Below are 16,827 nucleotides of genomic sequence, written 5' to 3' on the forward strand. Positions count from 1 at the left end.
GCAGCTGAAGGCATCATCCCGGTACTGTTTTTTAGAGCTGGCGATCGGCTTTCCAGTGATAACAACCGATGTGGCTAAAAGCCGCTCGGCTGTTATACCGGAGGAGCGGGATGGGACGTCTCCCCCTCCTGCCGCCTCCCGCCGCCTCCCGCAGCTCTTACAGGGCCTCCCGTTCCACCAGGAGGCCCGATCAACAATGCACCGCCTCCGGCGGCTGGGGAAAGTCTGGAACGAAGCCATTAGCGGCTTCGGTCCAGCCTCCTAATTGTAAACACGGGAGCGACGTCATGACGTCACTTCCTGTTTACTCAGCTGGCAATGGCGCCGGTTTTAGAAAAATATACAGTATTCAGAATCGCCAAAAACGGCGATCTGAATACTTTGAAGTACAAAGGAGGGATCGGGGGTCTTTTAGAGTACCTGTCACCACCTATTACTGTCACAAGTGATGTTTACATTCCTTGTGACAGCAATAAAAGCGATCATTTTTTTTAAAAAAAAAACAATTTATTAATATTAAAATAAATAAAATAAATAAGAATTTTTTTTTTAAATCGCCCCCATCGCCGCGAGCTCGCGCAGCAAAGAAAACGCATACGGAAGTCACGCCCGCATATGTAAACGGTGTTCAAACCACACATGTGAGGTATCGCCACGATCGTCAGAGCGAGAGCAATAATTCTAGCACTAGACCTCCTCTGTAACTCTAACCTGGTAACCATAAACATTTTTTAAAATGTTGCCTATGGAGATTTTTAGGTACCATAGTTTGTCGCCATTCCACGAGTGCGTGCAATGATAAAGCGTGACATGTTTGGTATCTATTTACTCGGCATAACATCATCTTTTACATTATACAAAAAAATTGGGCTAACTTTACTGTTTCGTTTTTTTAAAATTCATGAAAGTATCCCTTTTCCCAAATAGAAAAAAACACCGCTGCACAAATACCGTGTGACATAAAATATTGCAACTATCGCCATTTTATTCTCTAGATTCTCTGCTAAAAATATATATATAATGTTTGGGGGATCTAAGTAATCTTCTAGCAAAAAATATGGATTTTAACTTGTAAACACCAAATGTCAAAAATAGGCTTAGTCATGAAAGGGTTATTCAGATAGGATCGTGGCTCATAGCTGGAGAGAGGATTAGGCGTTCTCCTCCCTCTAGCCTGCAGGTGACAATAGAGCGCGGCACTGACTGAAAAGTCTCAGCAGCACTGCCGAGAAACGAACATGGAGGGTGTGGAGCCTGGAAAGAGAAATGAGGAACTTCTTTGCAGTTTGTGATCAGTGAGTACAGGGGGAAAGGGGGGGGCTCTGGTGTTATATCTGATGTAAGGGGGCTCTGGTATCATATCTGATGTAAGGGGGGCTCTGGTATCATATCTGATGTAAGGGGGGCTCTGGTATCATATCTGATGTAAGGGGGCCCTGGTGTCACATATGATGTAAGGGGGGGCTCTGGTATCATATCTGATGTAAGGGGGCTCTGGTGTCATATCTGATGTAAGGGGGGCTCTGGTGTCATATCTGATGTAAGAAGGGCTCTGGTGTCACATCTGATGTAAGGGGGGTCTCTGGTATCACATCTGATGTAAGGGGGGCTCTGGTGTCATATCTGATGTAAGGGGGGCTCTGGTGTCATATCTGATGTAAAGGGGGCTCTGATGTTATATCTGATGTAAGGGGGGCTCTGGTATCATATCTGATGTAAGGGGGGCTCTGATGTCATATCTGATATAAGGGGGGCTCTGGTGTCATATCTTATGTAAGGGGGACTCTGGTGTCATATCTGATGTAAGGGGGCTCTGGTGTCATATCTGATGTAAGGGGGGCTCTGGTGTCATATCTGATGTAAGAAGGGCTCTGGTGTCACATCTGATGTAAGGGGGGTCTCTGGTATCACATCTGATGTAAGGGGGGCTCTGGTGTCATATCTGATGTAAGGGGGGGCTCTGGTGTCATATCTGATGTAAGGGGGGCTCTGGTGTCACATCTGATGTAAGGGAGGCTCTGGTGTCACATATGATGTAAGGGGGGGCTCTGGTGTCATATTTGATGTAAGGGGGGCTCTGGTATCATATCTGATGTAAGGGGGGCTCTGGTGTCATATCTAATGAAAGGGGGGGCTCTGGTATCATATCTGATGTAAGGGGGGGCTCTGGTATCATATCTGATGTAAGGGGGGCTCTGGTGTCATATCTAATGAAAGGGGGGGCTCTGGTGTCATATCTGATGTAAGGGGGGGCTCTGGTATCATATCTGATGTAATGGGGGCTCTGGTGTCATATCTAATGAAAGGGGGGGGGCTCTGGTGTCATATCTGATGAAGGGGGGCTCTGGTATCATATCTGATGTAAGGGGGGCTCTGGTGTCATATCGAAATGAAAGGGGGGCTCTGGTGTCATATCTGATGTAAGGGGGCTCTGGTGTCATATCTGATGTAAAGGGGCTCTGGTGTCATATCTGATGTAAGGGGGGCTCTGGTGTCATATCTGATGTAAGGAGGCCCTGGTGTCACATATGATGTAAGGGGGGGCTCTGGTGTCACATCTGATGTAAGGGGGCTCTGGTGTCATATCTGATGTAAGGGGGCTCTGGTGTCATATCTGATGTAAGGGGGGCTCTGGTGTCATATCTAATGAAAGGGGGGGCTCTGGTGTCATATCTGATGTAAGGGGGGGCTCTGGTATCATATCTGATGTAAGGGGGGCTCTGGTATCATATCTGATGTAAGGGGGGGCTCTGGTGTCATATCTGATGTAAGGGGGCCCTGGTGTCACATATGATGTAAGGGGGGGCTCTGGTGTCACATCTGATGTAAGGGGGCTCTGGTGTCATATCTGATGTAAGGGGGCTCTGGTGTCATATCTGATGTAAGGGGGGCTCTGGTGTCATATCTAATGAAAGGGGGGGCTCTGGTGTCATATCTGATGTAAGGGGGGGCTCTGGTATCATATCTGATGTAATGGGGGCTCTGGTGTCATATCTAATGAAAGGGGGGGGCTCTGGTGTCATATCTGATGAAGGGGGGCTCTGGTATCATATCTGATGTAAGGGGGGCTCTGGTGTCATATCGAAATGAAAGGGGGGCTCTGGTGTCATATCTGATGTAAAGGGGCTCTGGTGTCATATCTGATGTAAGGGGGGCTCTGGTGTCATATCTGATGTAAGGAGGCCCTGGTGTCACATATGATGTAAGGGGGGGCTCTGGTATCATATCTGATGTAAGGGGGGGCTCTGGTGTCATATCTGATGTAAGGGGGCCCTGGTGTCACATATGATGTAAGGGGGGGCTCTGGTGTCACATCTGATGTAAGGGGGCTCTGGTGTCATATCTGATGTAAGGGGGCTCTGGTGTCATATCTGATGTAAGGGGGGCTCTGGTGTCATATCTGATATAAGGGGGGCTCTGGTGTCATATCTGATGAAAGGGGGCTCTGGTATCATATCTGATGTAAGGGGGGCTCTGGTGTCATATCTGATGTAAGGGGGGCTCTGGTATCATATCTGATGTAAGGGGGCCCTGGTGTCACATATGATGTAAGGGGGGGGCTCTGGTATCATATCTGATGTAAGGGGGGGGCTCTGGTGTCATATCTGATGTAAGGGGGCCCTGGTGTCACATATGATGTAAGGGGGGCTCTGGTGTCATATCTGATGTAAGGGGGGCTCTGGTGTCATATCTGATGTAAGGGGGCCCTTGTGTCACATATGATGTAAGGGGGGGGCTCTGGTGTCATATCTGATGTAAGGGGGGCTCTGGTGTCATATCTGATGTAAGGGGGGCTCTGGTGTCATATCTGATGTAAGGGGGGCTCTGGTGTCACATCTGATGTAAGGGGGTCTCTGGTGTCATATCTAATGAAAGGGGGGTTCTGGTGTCATATCTGATGTAAGGGGGGCTCTGGTGTCATATCTGATGTAAGGGGGGCTCTGGTGTCATATCTGATGTAAGGGGGGCTCTGTTGTCACATCTGATGTAAGGGGGTCTCTGGTGTCATATCTAATGAAAGGGGGGTTCTGGTGTCATATCTGATGTAAGGGGGGCTCTGGTGTCATATCTGATGTAAGTGGGCCCTTGTGTCACATGTGATGTAAGGGGGGGCTCTGGTATCATATCTGATGTAAGGGGGGCTCTGGTGTCATATCTGATGTAAGGGGGGCTCTGGTGTCATATCTAATGAAAGGGGGGTTCTGGTGTCATATCTGATGTAAGGGGGGCTCTGGTGTCACATCTGATGTAAGGGGGTCTCTGGTGTCATATCTGATGTAAGGGGGGCTCTGGTGTCATATCTGATGTAAGGGGGCCCTTGTGTCACATGTGATGTAAGGGGGGGCTCTGGTATCATATCTGATGTAAGGGGGTCTCTGGTGTCATATCTGATGTAAGGGGGGGCTCTGGTGTCATATCTGATGTAAGGGGGCCCTTGTGTCACATGTGATGTAAGGGGGGGCTCTGGTATCATATCTGATGTAAGAGGGGCTCTGGTGTCATATCTGATGTAAGGGGGGCTCTGGTGTCACATCTGATGTAAGGGGGTCTCTGGTGTCATATCTAATGAAAGGGGGGTTCTGGTGTCATATCTGATGTAAGGGGGGCTCTGGTGTCATATCTGATGTAAGGGGGTCTCTGGTGTCATATCTAATGAAAGGGGGGTTCTGGTGTCATATCTGATGTAAGGGGGTCTCTGGTGTCATATCTAATGAAAGGGGGGTTCTGGTGTCATATCTGATGTAAGGGGGGCTCTGGTGTCATATCTGATGTAAGGGGGGCTCTGGTGTCATATCTGATGTAAGGGGGCTCTGGTGTCATATCTGATGTAAGGGGGGCTCTGGTGTCATATCTGATGTAAGGGGGCTGTGGTGCTTTTGTTTATAGCACAAAAAATAAAAACTGCAGAGGTGATCAAATACCCCCAAAAGAAAGATCTATTTGTCGGAAAAAAAGGGCATCAATTTTGTTAGGGTACAACGTCGCACGACCGCGCAATTGTCAGTTAAAGCGATGCAGTGCCGTATCGCAAAAAATGGCCTGGTCAGGAATGGGGTAAATTCTTCCAGGGCTGAAGTGGTTAAAGTGTTCCGGTTTGACTTGATGAAAAGGTGGCAACCCTACCCCCAACCCACGTGTAAAGTAGCATCTCGCTGTGTGCTCATGGTCATTATCATTGCGATGATTAGAGCACAGGAGGTGCTGTATGGCTCTGTCAGTGTAACAAGCTGTTGGGTGCTGACTTTGTTATGTCTGTGCTGTGTTATAGTCTGTAACACACAGTACAGCCATATATTAACAAAGTCAGCACCACACAGCATGTTACACTGACAGAGCCATACAGCACCTCCTGTGCTCTGATCATCGTAATGACAATGACCATAAGCACACAATGGGGAGTCTGGGGACTGAGCCTCAGCCTGTGTGATGTGTCAGTGTGTGTGCAGGAGGGTTGCTTCCCTGTGGACCGGCGTCAGGATTACTCTTTGTGCACTACTGTCTCAGCCTCCTCAGAAGTTACATAGTTACATAGTAGGTGAGGTTGAAAAAAGAGACAAGTCCATCATGTCCAACCTATGTGTGTGATTATGTGTCAGTATTGCATTGTATATCCCTGTATGTTGCGGTCATTCAGGTGCTTATCTAATAGTTTCTTGAAACTATCAATGCTCCCCGCTGAGACCACCGCCTGTGGAAGGGAATTCCACATCCTTGCTGCTCTTACAGTAAAGAACCCTCTACGTAGTTTAAGGTTAAACCTCTTTTCTTCTAATTTTAATGAGTGGCCACGTGTCTTGTTAATCTCCCTTCCACAAAAAAGTTTTCTCCCTATTGTGGGGTCACCAGTACAGTATTTATAAACTGAAATCCTATCCCCTCTCAAGAGTCTCTTCTCCAGAGAGAATAAGTTCAGTGCTCGCAACCTTTCCTCATAACTAAGATCCTCCAGACCCTTTATTAGCTTTTTTGTCCTTCTTTGTAGTCGCTCCATTTCTAGTACATCCTTCCTGAGGACTGGTGCCCAGAACTGGACAGCATACTCCAGGTGCGGCTGGACCAGAGTCTTGTAGAGCGGGAGAATTATCGTTTTATCTCTGGAGTCGATCCCCTTTTTAATGCCAATATTCTGTTTGCTTTGTTAGCAGCAGCTTGGCATTGCATGCCATTGCTGAGCCTATCATCTACTAGGACCTCCATGTCCTTTTCCATCCTAGATTCCCCCAGAGGTTCTCCCCCCAGTGTATAGATTGCATTCATATTTTTGCCACCCAAATGCATTATTTTACATTTTTCTACATTGAACCTCATTTGCCATGTAGTCGCCCACCCCATTAATTTGTTCAGGTCTTTTTGCAAGGTTTCCACGTCCTGCGGATAAGTTATTGCCCTGCTTAGCTTAGTATCGTCTGCAAATACAGAGATTGAACTGTTTACCCCATCCTCCAGGTCGTTTATGAACAAATTAAATAGGATTGGTCCCAGCACAGAACCCTGGGGAACCCCACTACCCACCCCTGACCATTCTGAGTACTCCCCATTTATCACCACCCTCTGAACTCGCCCTTGTAGCCAGTTTTCATTACATGTACTCACCCTATGGTCCATGCCAACGCACCTTATTTTGTACAGTAAACGTTTATGGGGAACTGTGTCAAATGCTTTTGCAAAATCCAGATACACCACGTCTACGGGCCTTCCTTTATCTAGATGGCAACTCACCTCCTCATAGAAGGTAATAGATTGGTTTTGGCAAGAACGATTCTTCATGAATCCATGCTGATTACTGCTAATTATTTTTCCAGCTTTGTTTTTCAGCAGTGGATCATGCTCATTGCGGTTTCCATGAAGCAAGGCATCTTTGACTTGTCTGAAGTACACACTGATCTGACTGCCACTTCCATCTCTTGCATTCCAGATGGGCTTGTACTCCTTGTATTTCCTAAAAGGAGGGGGGAAAAAAAAGAAAAAAAGAAAGGGAAATATGGCAAGCTGTTTAAGAGTCGGGGGCAAGTAGATCTAGAACAAGAGTAGGGAGTGAAAGCCAATGCCAATCCAGCTTCCATTATGAAGTTGTCACAGAAACCACTTCCATTGTGTCGTCTCAGAAGGTGGCAAATTATGCCAGCAAGTCTCTTTTGCACTACAGACAGAGCTGGAGCACTCACCTGTACAGAAGAACACCAGCCAATGTTGCAACGAGGACCACCAATCCAAAAATAGTCAGGACTACAGAGGTAGTCTTTTTTCCAGATCCTAGAGGACAAAAAGGCTTTAAATGTATTGCTTAAAAAAAGGCACAAGTAGGATTTTGATTCTTAAATGAACTAAACTTGTTTTCAGTGAGTTATGCAAGGCCATGGAGCTGTATCCTTGCCCTCCTTGACGGCAACCAATAGGACCCAGATAACACTGCATCTTTCTCACATCCGAAGCGAGGGGCTACAAACCTGCATGCACCTTGGCAATACTTGTGACAACAGTGAATTTAATTTTGCTTTCAAAGATTCAAATCTACAACTTCTCATAATTGCCAGTGTTCCTTCTCTAAGCCCTATTTATTAACTAGCCAAGACCTGCAGTGCGGATTTCAGGTTTTGGGATTTAGAGCATGTTAGAACACCATGCATTGCCATTTGTTATGGCTCCCCAATGCACCTGCACGATAGCAGATTAGATACAAATGCTGTGTGTTAATTGTGCAGCCATTATTTCTGCACGATGAGGACCCATGCAAAGTCATTCAGTTGCCTTAGTAAAATGTACCAAACATACGCACCCTATAGATAAGTCTTTTCACCTGACTGTACCCACATTTGCAAGTACAAGCTGAAGGATTATTTATTATTAAGTCCTATTCCCTTATTGGGCCTTGGAAGAGGGCCATACATGCATCTCTAGCCACCAACTGTCTTTAATGAATGCCCAGCATAACACTAGTCTGTGCTCCAGTACTGTCTGCAACATTGTGGGAAGGATTTGTTGGCAAGTCCTGCAATTACCTGCATCTACATAGACCAGGGTACTGGCAAAAGCCAGACTTGCATCATCACTAGGGATGAGCTTCGAGTTTGAGTCGAACGTAAGATCGACTCGAACATCGGGTGTTCACCTGTTCACCGAACAGCAAATTTTATGGGGCGTTCGTGGCAAATTAGAGTGCAGCGGAACGCCCCATAGTACACTGCGTGACCGCAGTGCATTGCTGTATGATGACTGGCCAAAGCATACACCTGACCTGCATGCTTTGGCCAATCACAGTGCGCTCCTCTGCGAGAGCCATAATTGGGCAAAGGCAGGGTGCTTTTGGCCAATCATGGCTCAGGGGGACTAAGTCCACGCCCCACACTATATAAGGCTGCTTACACAGCGCTGTATAGTGTGTTATAGTGGACGGAGATAGAGAGATTGAGCTAGATTAGGCAAGCAGGTTAGTCAGTTAGTGGCAGTTTATTTGATATATATATATATATATATATATATATATATATATATATATATATACAGTCAGACTGGTGTGTGTGTGTATATATATATATATATATATATATATATACATAGCAATAACTCACGGTGGAGCTGCTCATTTCAAGCGGGCTGTTACCGTCACCTTTTTACCTGTAATTTCACCAACACCAAACTTAGAGTCCACGCTGAGCTTATTATCAGACAATGTAGGCACCAGTCACTTGAGCATTTTTCCAATGCTTTAATGGGAGATAACTGGAAGAAGTAGCAGGGAAGAGGTAGAAGAAGAGTTGCAGGGAAGCTCAAATACCTTTTCTTGGTGTAGCACTAAGAAATTGAAGTCTCAGGGATGAATGTATTTTCCTTTTAGAGTTATATCTTTTGCCCGCCCGGATAGGTCTCTCTCACCAACCTAGCAGCCGGAGCGCAGCACGAACAAAAAGTCTCTGCCACAGACTTGAGTAAAGCAAAACCCGTACGATCCTCTGCCACAGGATGTCGTAGTTTTCGATGAACAGCAAACACAGTACCAGAACCTTTAAGCCGACCCGGCAGTACTTGTGCGGTAGATTCATTTAAGATGCGTCCTCCAATCGAGTCACCAGGCCCTTCTTAAGACCAGCCTTGCATGGTCTCTTTCAAAATGGGTCCTCCCCTGGATCTTCCCGATTGTCCGGCTTCTTCCCGCAGGATGGACAGCACAGGACCATCCCAGCGGCAGCAGACCCCAGACAGGCTTCTGGGTCTACCCGCACGGCTGCAGCAACGCAACCCTCCAGGCCGGAGGGCTACGAGGTAGAACTCACTGACACATACTTCTAGGCCAGGAGGGCCACGAGGCGAAAAGAACTAACTCCAAAACATGGCATCTGTCCCATAAATACCCTCTCCCAGAATGCAACTCGGAGGACCACCTCCGCCGAGTTATCTCCGGGACAGAAGAGCACTCATACACTTCAGCCTGTTGCTTTTCCAACACCGACCTATGGTGACAACGACACCCACAGGCGCAATGTGAAACTACACGCAACACAGCCAATTTGGAACAGAGGCTAAATCTGACAATAAACTAAATCTGAACTATGTACAGAACAGATGACCCACTAAATTTACCTATAAGCGGTAGATTGAAAAATCTACCAGCGCTATATATATATATATATATATATATATATATATATATATATACTCTACATGCAGCGTAGCCTATATATGCAGTGTAACCTCTTTATTCAGTCAGTACAGGCAGTGTATTTGATATATTCAGTCAGTAAAGTGATTCAGTGATCTGCAGTGCATTAAATATATATACAGTCTCCAACATATATATATCCACTGCATTCCAGTCTAGCCAAGCCTATATCTGATTGCAGGCCATTGCTGGTGTACGTTTCCAAATACACTTTCAGGCAGGCAGGCAAGTGATTCAGTGATCTGCAGTGCATAAAATATATATACTGTCTCCTACATAAATATCCACTGCATTCTAGTTTAGCCAAGCCTATACCTGACTATAGGCCATTCCTGGTGTACGTTTTCAACGACACTTTCAGGTAGGCAGGCGATTCAGTGATCTGCAGTGCATAAAGATATATATACAGTCTCCTACATATATATATCCACTGCATTCTAGTCTAGCCAAGCCTATACCTGACTATAGGCCATTCCTGGTGTACGTTTTCAAGGACACTTTCAGGCAGGCGATTCAGTGATCTGCAGTGCATAAATATATATATATACAGTCTCCCACATATATATCCACTGCATTCTAGTCTAGCCAAGCCTATACCTGACTGCAGGTCATTCCTGGTGTAATTTTTCTAGTAAACTTCAGGTGGTGTTTTGCTAATCCAATTTTACAGCATGTTTGGAAGGCCACCAAGGAAAGGCAGATGCTCACAGGCCACTAAAAGAGGGCAAGCAGGCTCTGTGTCTACAGCCAACAGTGCTGGTCATGGACACGGTGCATCCTCAGCACGTGGCCGTGGGGCACGCTTGTCCTTATTTTCAACAGCTGGCCACGTTGAGCCACAACATGCAGAAGAGTTGGTAGAGTGGATCACAAAGCCATCCTTGTCCTCCTCATCCTCTGTCACCCAGGCTAAGACAAGTTTGGCTGCCAATGCAGGTGCCAAAGTGGCCTATTCCATCGGCTCAATGGCATCAGTCACTCCTTCCCTAGCCCCACCATCATGTCCTGAGGAGTTCCCCTAACTGTTCGACCACAGTGTCGGGTACATGCTGCTGGAGGATGCACAGCATTTTGAAGGCTCCGATGATGGTACCCAGGTTGAGGATTAAGGCAGTAACGTGAGCCCAGAGAGAGGGGGTGCCCAAGAAGGACAAGAAACTGGCAGTCATGTTCCAGCTGCAGCATACTGCCAGGTTTGCTCCAGTGGCGGGGAGGGAGGGGATGATGAGGTCACTGACTCTACGTGGGTACCTGATAGAAGAGAGGAGGAGGAGCAAGATGCCCTCCAGGGGCCAGCTTAAGGACAGCCAACTGACTGCATCACACCGCAGAGCTCCGCATGTGCAGGGCGCTGCTGACTCTGCACGTTTTTTCAAAAGTTCTTTGGTGTGGTCCTTTTTTGAGACATGTGCAGCAGATCGCACCGTTGCTGTTTGCAACATATGTCTGAAGCGTATCAAGCGTGGCCAAAACAGCAGCTGCTTGGGCACCACATGCTTGACATATGTCGAGCTCCCATACAGTTTGCTGGCAACAGTACTTAAAAGACCCACACCAAGGTGGACCTTTCCTTGCTCCTCATCAGCTGGGATCTCCAACCCCACTATACCTTCAGTCCTCTCAGAGACCTGCACTGAGAAGAATGAAGGTGTAGAATTAGGTGTCCCAAGCACTTGTGGGCAATCTGCTAGCGGTACATCTAAATCCGAATGTAGCAGGCAAATTTCCCTAACCCAGTTGCTAAACCGTCAAAAGAAATTCAGTCCCAGCCATCCTCACGCTCAGCGGCTGAATGCTAGTTTGGCTAAATTGCTAGCACTCCAACTGCTGCTGTCACGTACCTTACAGTGGAGTCCGAAATGCTGAGGGTGGCCTCTGGTAGTGAGGACAGGGAGTAGGGATGAGCCGAACACCCCCCCCCCGATTCGGTTCGCACCAGAACCTGCGAACGGACCGAAAATTCGCAGGAACATTAGAACCCCATTGAAGTCTATGGGTCCCGAACGTTCGAAATCAAAAGTGCTAATTTTAAAGGCTAATTTGCATGGTATTGTCCTAAAAAGGGTTTGGGGACCCAGGTCCTGCCCCAGGGGACATGTATCAATGCAAAAAAAACTTTTAAAAACGGCCGTTTTTTCGGGAGCAGTGATTTTAATGAAGCTTAAAGTTTAAAAAAAAGTGACATATTCCTTTAAATATCGTACCTGGGGGGTGACTATAGTATGCCTGTAAAGTGGCACGTGTTTCCCATGCTTAGAACAGTCCCGGCACAAAATGTCATTTTTAAAGGAAAAAAAGTCATTTAAAACTGCTTGCGGCTTTAATGTAATGTCGGGTCCTGGCAATATGGATGAAAATCAGTGAGACAAACGGCATGGGTACCCCCCAGTCCATTACTAGGCCCTTTGGGTCTTGTATGGTTATTAAGGGGAACCCCGCACCCAAATTAAAAAAAGGAAAGGCGTGGGGCCACTAGGCCCTATATACTCTGAACAGCAGTATACAGGCGGTGCAAACAAGACAGGGACTGTAGGTTTGTTGTTAAGTAGAATCTGTTTGTAATTTTGAACTGGTACATTTTTAATAGGGATGAGCCGAACACCCCCCTGTTCGGTTCGCAACAGAACATGCGAACAGGAAAAAAGTTTGTTCGAACACGCGAACACCGTTAAAGTCTATGGGACACGAATAATCAAAAGTGCTAATTTTAAAGGCTTATATGCAAGTTATTGTCATAAAAAGTGTTTGGGGACCCGGGTCTTGCACCAGGGGACATGGATCAATGCCAAAAAAAAGTTTTAAAAATGGCAGTTTTTTCAGGAGCAGTGATTTTAATAATGCTTAAAGTCAAACAATAAAAGTGTAATATCCCTTTAAATTTCGTAGCTGGGGGGTGTCTATAGTATGCCTGTAAAGAGGCGCATGTTTCCCATGTTTAAAACAGTCTGACAGCAAAATGACATTTCGAAGGAAAAAACCCATTTAAAACTACTCGCGGCTATTGCATTGCCGACAATACACATAGAAGTTAATTGATAAAAACGGCATGGGAATTCCCCACAGGGGAACCCCGAACCAAAATTTAAAAAAAAAAATGACCTGGGAGTCCCCCTAAATTCCATATTAAGGGGAACCCCGGCCAAAATTTTTTAAAAAAATGACGTGGGGTTCCCCCTAAATTCCATACCAGACCCTTCAGGTCTGGTTTGGATTTTAAGGGGAACCCCGCGCCAAAAAAAAAAAAAAAAAAAACGGCGACCAGAAGAACCAGAAGAAGAAGAAGATGAAGGAAGATAGAAGAAAGAAGAAGCATTTAAATAAAGGAATTGTCAAAAACTGTCTCTTGTCATTTTTAACATTTTTGACAGTTTTTTAGTGAAATGGTAGGGGTAAGTACCCCCTTACCATTTCACACAGGGGGGGGCGGGATCTGGGGGTCCCCTTGTTTTTTTTTTGGTGCGGGGTTCCCCTTAAAATCCATACCAGACCTGAAGGGTCTGGTATGGAATTTAGGGGGAACCCCACGTCATTTTTTAAAAATTTTTGGCCGGGGTTCCCCTTAATATCCATACCAGACCTGAAGGGCCTGGTATGGAATTTAGGGGGACTCCCACGTAATTTTTTTTTTTTAATTTTGGTTCGGGGTTCCCCTGTGGGGAATTCCCATGCCGTTTTTATCAATGAACTTCTATGTGTATTGTCGGCAATGCAATAGCCGCGAGTAGGTTTAAATGGGTTTTTTCCTTCGAAATGTCATTTTGCTGTCAGACTGTTCTAAACACGGGTAACATGCGCCCCTTTACAGGCATACTATAGACACCCCCCAGCTATGAAATTTAAAGGGATATTACACTTTTATTGTTTGACTTTAAGCATTATTAAAATAACTGCTCCTGAAAAAACGGCCGTTTTTAAAACTTTTTTTTGCATTGATCCATGTCCCCTGGGGCAGGACCCAGGTCCCCAAACACTTTTTATGACAATAACTTGCATATAAGCCTTTAAAATTAGCACTTTTGATTTCTCCCATAGACTTTTAAAGGGTGTTCCGCGGCATTCGAATTTGCCGCGAACACCCCAAATTGTTCACTCTTCGGCGAACTTGCGAACAGCCAATGTTCGAGTCGAATATGAGTTCGACTTGAACTCGGAGCTTATCCCTAATTTTTAACGTGTTTAGCTCCAGCCAAAAAATATTTTTTAAGCTTTTTGGAAAACATAGGGAAGGGTTATCACCCCTGTGACATTTGTTTTGCTGTCTGTGCTCCTCTTCAGAAGATTTCACCTCATTTTTTGTCCCGATGACAAATGTTTTTTGAAAATTTGGGTTTTTTTGTGAAACAAGGATTGGTGATAAAGTCAGTGGAAAGGAGAAATGTTTTTCCCATATTAACTCTTACAGGAGAGAATTTCCCTTCCTAGGGGTAGATTTCATCTCACTTCCTGTTGTCTCCTTCCGTTTGCAAGTAGGAGTCGTTTGTAAGTTGGATGTTTGAAAGTAGGGGTCTGCCCTATATACTCAGCAGAAATTTGGGCCTTAGGTGTTGTTGTGGCCACAACACTGTAAGCCCTCACAGGGCCCTGCTGTGAAATATTAGATCAAGAATTGTAATTACATTCCCCTGTTGAAAAGGGGCAGAAAAATTGGGCCTTTGGTAGTGGTGGTGCTAGTGCCACAACACTGTAAGTCCTCACTCGCTTTTGGTGGGCGCAGAAATGGGCCCTGCTGTGAAATATTAGATCAAGAATTGTAATTACATGCCCCTGATGAACAGGGGCTGAAAAATTGGGCCTTAGGCACTGGTGCTGGTGCCACAACACTGCAACCCCTCACAAATACTCTAGTTGGAACGCAGGAATGAGCCCTGCTGCAAAGTATTGCAGCAAAAATTGTAATTACACGCCCCTGTTAAACAGGGGCTGAAAAATTGGGCCTTAGGCACTGGTGGTGGCGCCCAGAACCAAAAATGTTCTTACAAGCTATCAGCGTGATCATTGAGGAGGAAGAGGATAATTACTCAGGATAGTCACTCAGCATCAGCATAGGCAGTCTTTGAAAGGATCTGAGATTTAAAAAAAAAAAATTCGGTTACATCAGCATCAGGTGCTTGGTAGCTGGTGGTGATCCAAGACTGATTCATTTTTATGAAGATCAGTCGATCAACCGAGTCGGTGGACAGACGCAACCTGTGATCGGTTACAAAGCCTCCAGCAGCACTGAATGTGCGTTCCGAAAGAACGCTGGATGCAGGACAGGCCAGTAGCTCAATTGCATACTGTGCAAGCTCTGGCCAGTGATCCATCCTCAAGACCCAGTAACCCAGAGGATTTTCGGTGGGAAAGGTGTCCAAGTCAGATCTTGCCCCTAGGTATTCCTGCACCATGTAAAACAGATGCTGGCGATGGTTGCTGGAACCGATCATACCTTGGGGCTGCGGACCAAAAAAATTGTCTGAACGCATTGGTCAGACGGCCACCTTCTCCACCGCTCCTTCTTTGACTGACCGAAGCCTCAGCAACACGTTGTCCAGAAACAGGAGTTTGTAACCTCCCAGTCTCTGGGAACGCGTTGCACAGACCTTTCTGCAAGGCCTCCCGAAGATTTTTCATCCTCTGCTCCCTCTGCGATGGCAAGATAAGGTCCGCAACCTTACCCTTGTAACGTGGATCAAGGAGGGTTGCCAGCCAGTATTGGTCCTTCTCCTTGATACCACGAATACGAGGATCCTTACGCAGGCTTTGCAGGATCAGGGAGGCCATGCAGCGTAGGTTTGCTGAGGCATTCGGTCCGGAGTCCTCTGGGTCACTAAGGACGACATGGTCCGCAGCCACCTCCTCCCAGCTATGTACAAGTCCATGTGTTTCTTGGGACTGATCCCTTAAAGACTGCTGCTGATGGAATAGGAATAACGCGCAGAGACTGCAGCGCTCTGCACATGCGGAGCTTTGGGGTGTGATGCGGTCAGTGTGCTGCCCTTAGGCTGGCCCCTGGAGGGCATCCTGCCTCGTTGGTGATGTGCCGCCTCCTCCTCCTCCTCTCTCCTATCAGGCACCCACGTTGAGTCAGTGACCTCATCATCCCCTCCCTCCTCATCACTGGAGCACACCTGGCAGCATGCTGCAGCAGGGGGAGCATGACTACCAGATTGCTGTCCTTCTTGGGCACCCCCTCTGTCCGTGCTCACGTTACTGGCTTCATCTAGCTCAGTATCATCATCAGAGCCTTCCAAACGCTGGGCATCCTCCTGGAGCATGTACCCAACACTGTGGTCAAACAGTTTGAGGGACTCCTCAGGAGAACATGGTGGGGCTAGGGAAGGAGTCACTGATGACATTGAGCCGAGGAAAGAGGCCACTGCTTTGCCAGACAAAGTACCCTGAGCATGGGTGAGAGAGGATGAGGAGGATGAGGACGGCTTGGTCATCCACTCGACCAAGTCTTCCACATGTTGCGGCTCAACACGGCCAGCTGCCGAAAAAGAGGTCAAGCGTGTCCCACGGCCACATGCTGATGAGGATGCACCGTCTCCACGACCAGCACTGTTGCCTCTAGACACAGAGCCTGCTTGCCTTCTTTTATTGGCTTGTGACTGTCTGCCTCTCCTTGTTGGCACTCCAGACATATTAATGGCCTGTAGCTGCACTAAGCTGGGATATATATATATATATATATATATATATATATATATATATATATATATATCAACTGCCTGCCTGTAGTATGAGAACACCACCAACCTTCTACAGGTAGCTTTAGCTGAACACTGTGCAGAGCTCGCAAAAAAATAACTTGTAGGTTTAGCTGAACACTGTGAGGAGGACGCACTACACTAACTTGTAGCTTTAGCTGAACACTGTGTAGAGGTCTCACTATACTAACTTGTAGCTTTAGCTGAACACTGTGCAGAGGTCGCACTACACTAACTTGTAGTTTTAGCTGAACACTGTGAGCAGGACGCACTACACTAACTTGTAGCTTTAGCTGAACACTGTGCAGAGGTCTCACTATACTAACTTGTAGCTTTAGCTGAACACTGTGCAGAGGTCGCACTACACTAACTTGTAGTTTTAGCTGAACACTGTGAGCAGGATGCACTACACTAACTTGTAGCTTTAGCTGAACACTGTGCAGAGGTCTCACTACACTAACTTGTAGCTTTAGCTGAACA

General features: G+C 46.5%; 1 protein-coding gene across 1 annotated transcript in view; it reads left to right on the forward strand.

Moving 5' to 3' along the window:
- The first annotated feature begins 1,178 nt into the window (after nt 1-1,178).
- Nucleotides 1,179-16,827, forward strand: part of LOC141121939 (uncharacterized) — a 68,717-nt gene continuing 53,068 nt past the window's right edge. Inside the window, exon 1 of the mRNA XM_073611702.1 lies at nt 1,179-1,295. The gene's annotated coding sequence lies outside the window, so the exon portion shown is untranslated. The remainder of the gene's footprint in view (nt 1,296-16,827) is intronic.

Source organism: Aquarana catesbeiana, unplaced genomic scaffold (genome assembly GCF_042186555.1).
Source record: "Aquarana catesbeiana isolate 2022-GZ unplaced genomic scaffold, ASM4218655v1 unanchor235, whole genome shotgun sequence".
Lineage (NCBI taxonomy): Eukaryota > Metazoa > Chordata > Amphibia > Anura > Ranidae > Aquarana > Aquarana catesbeiana.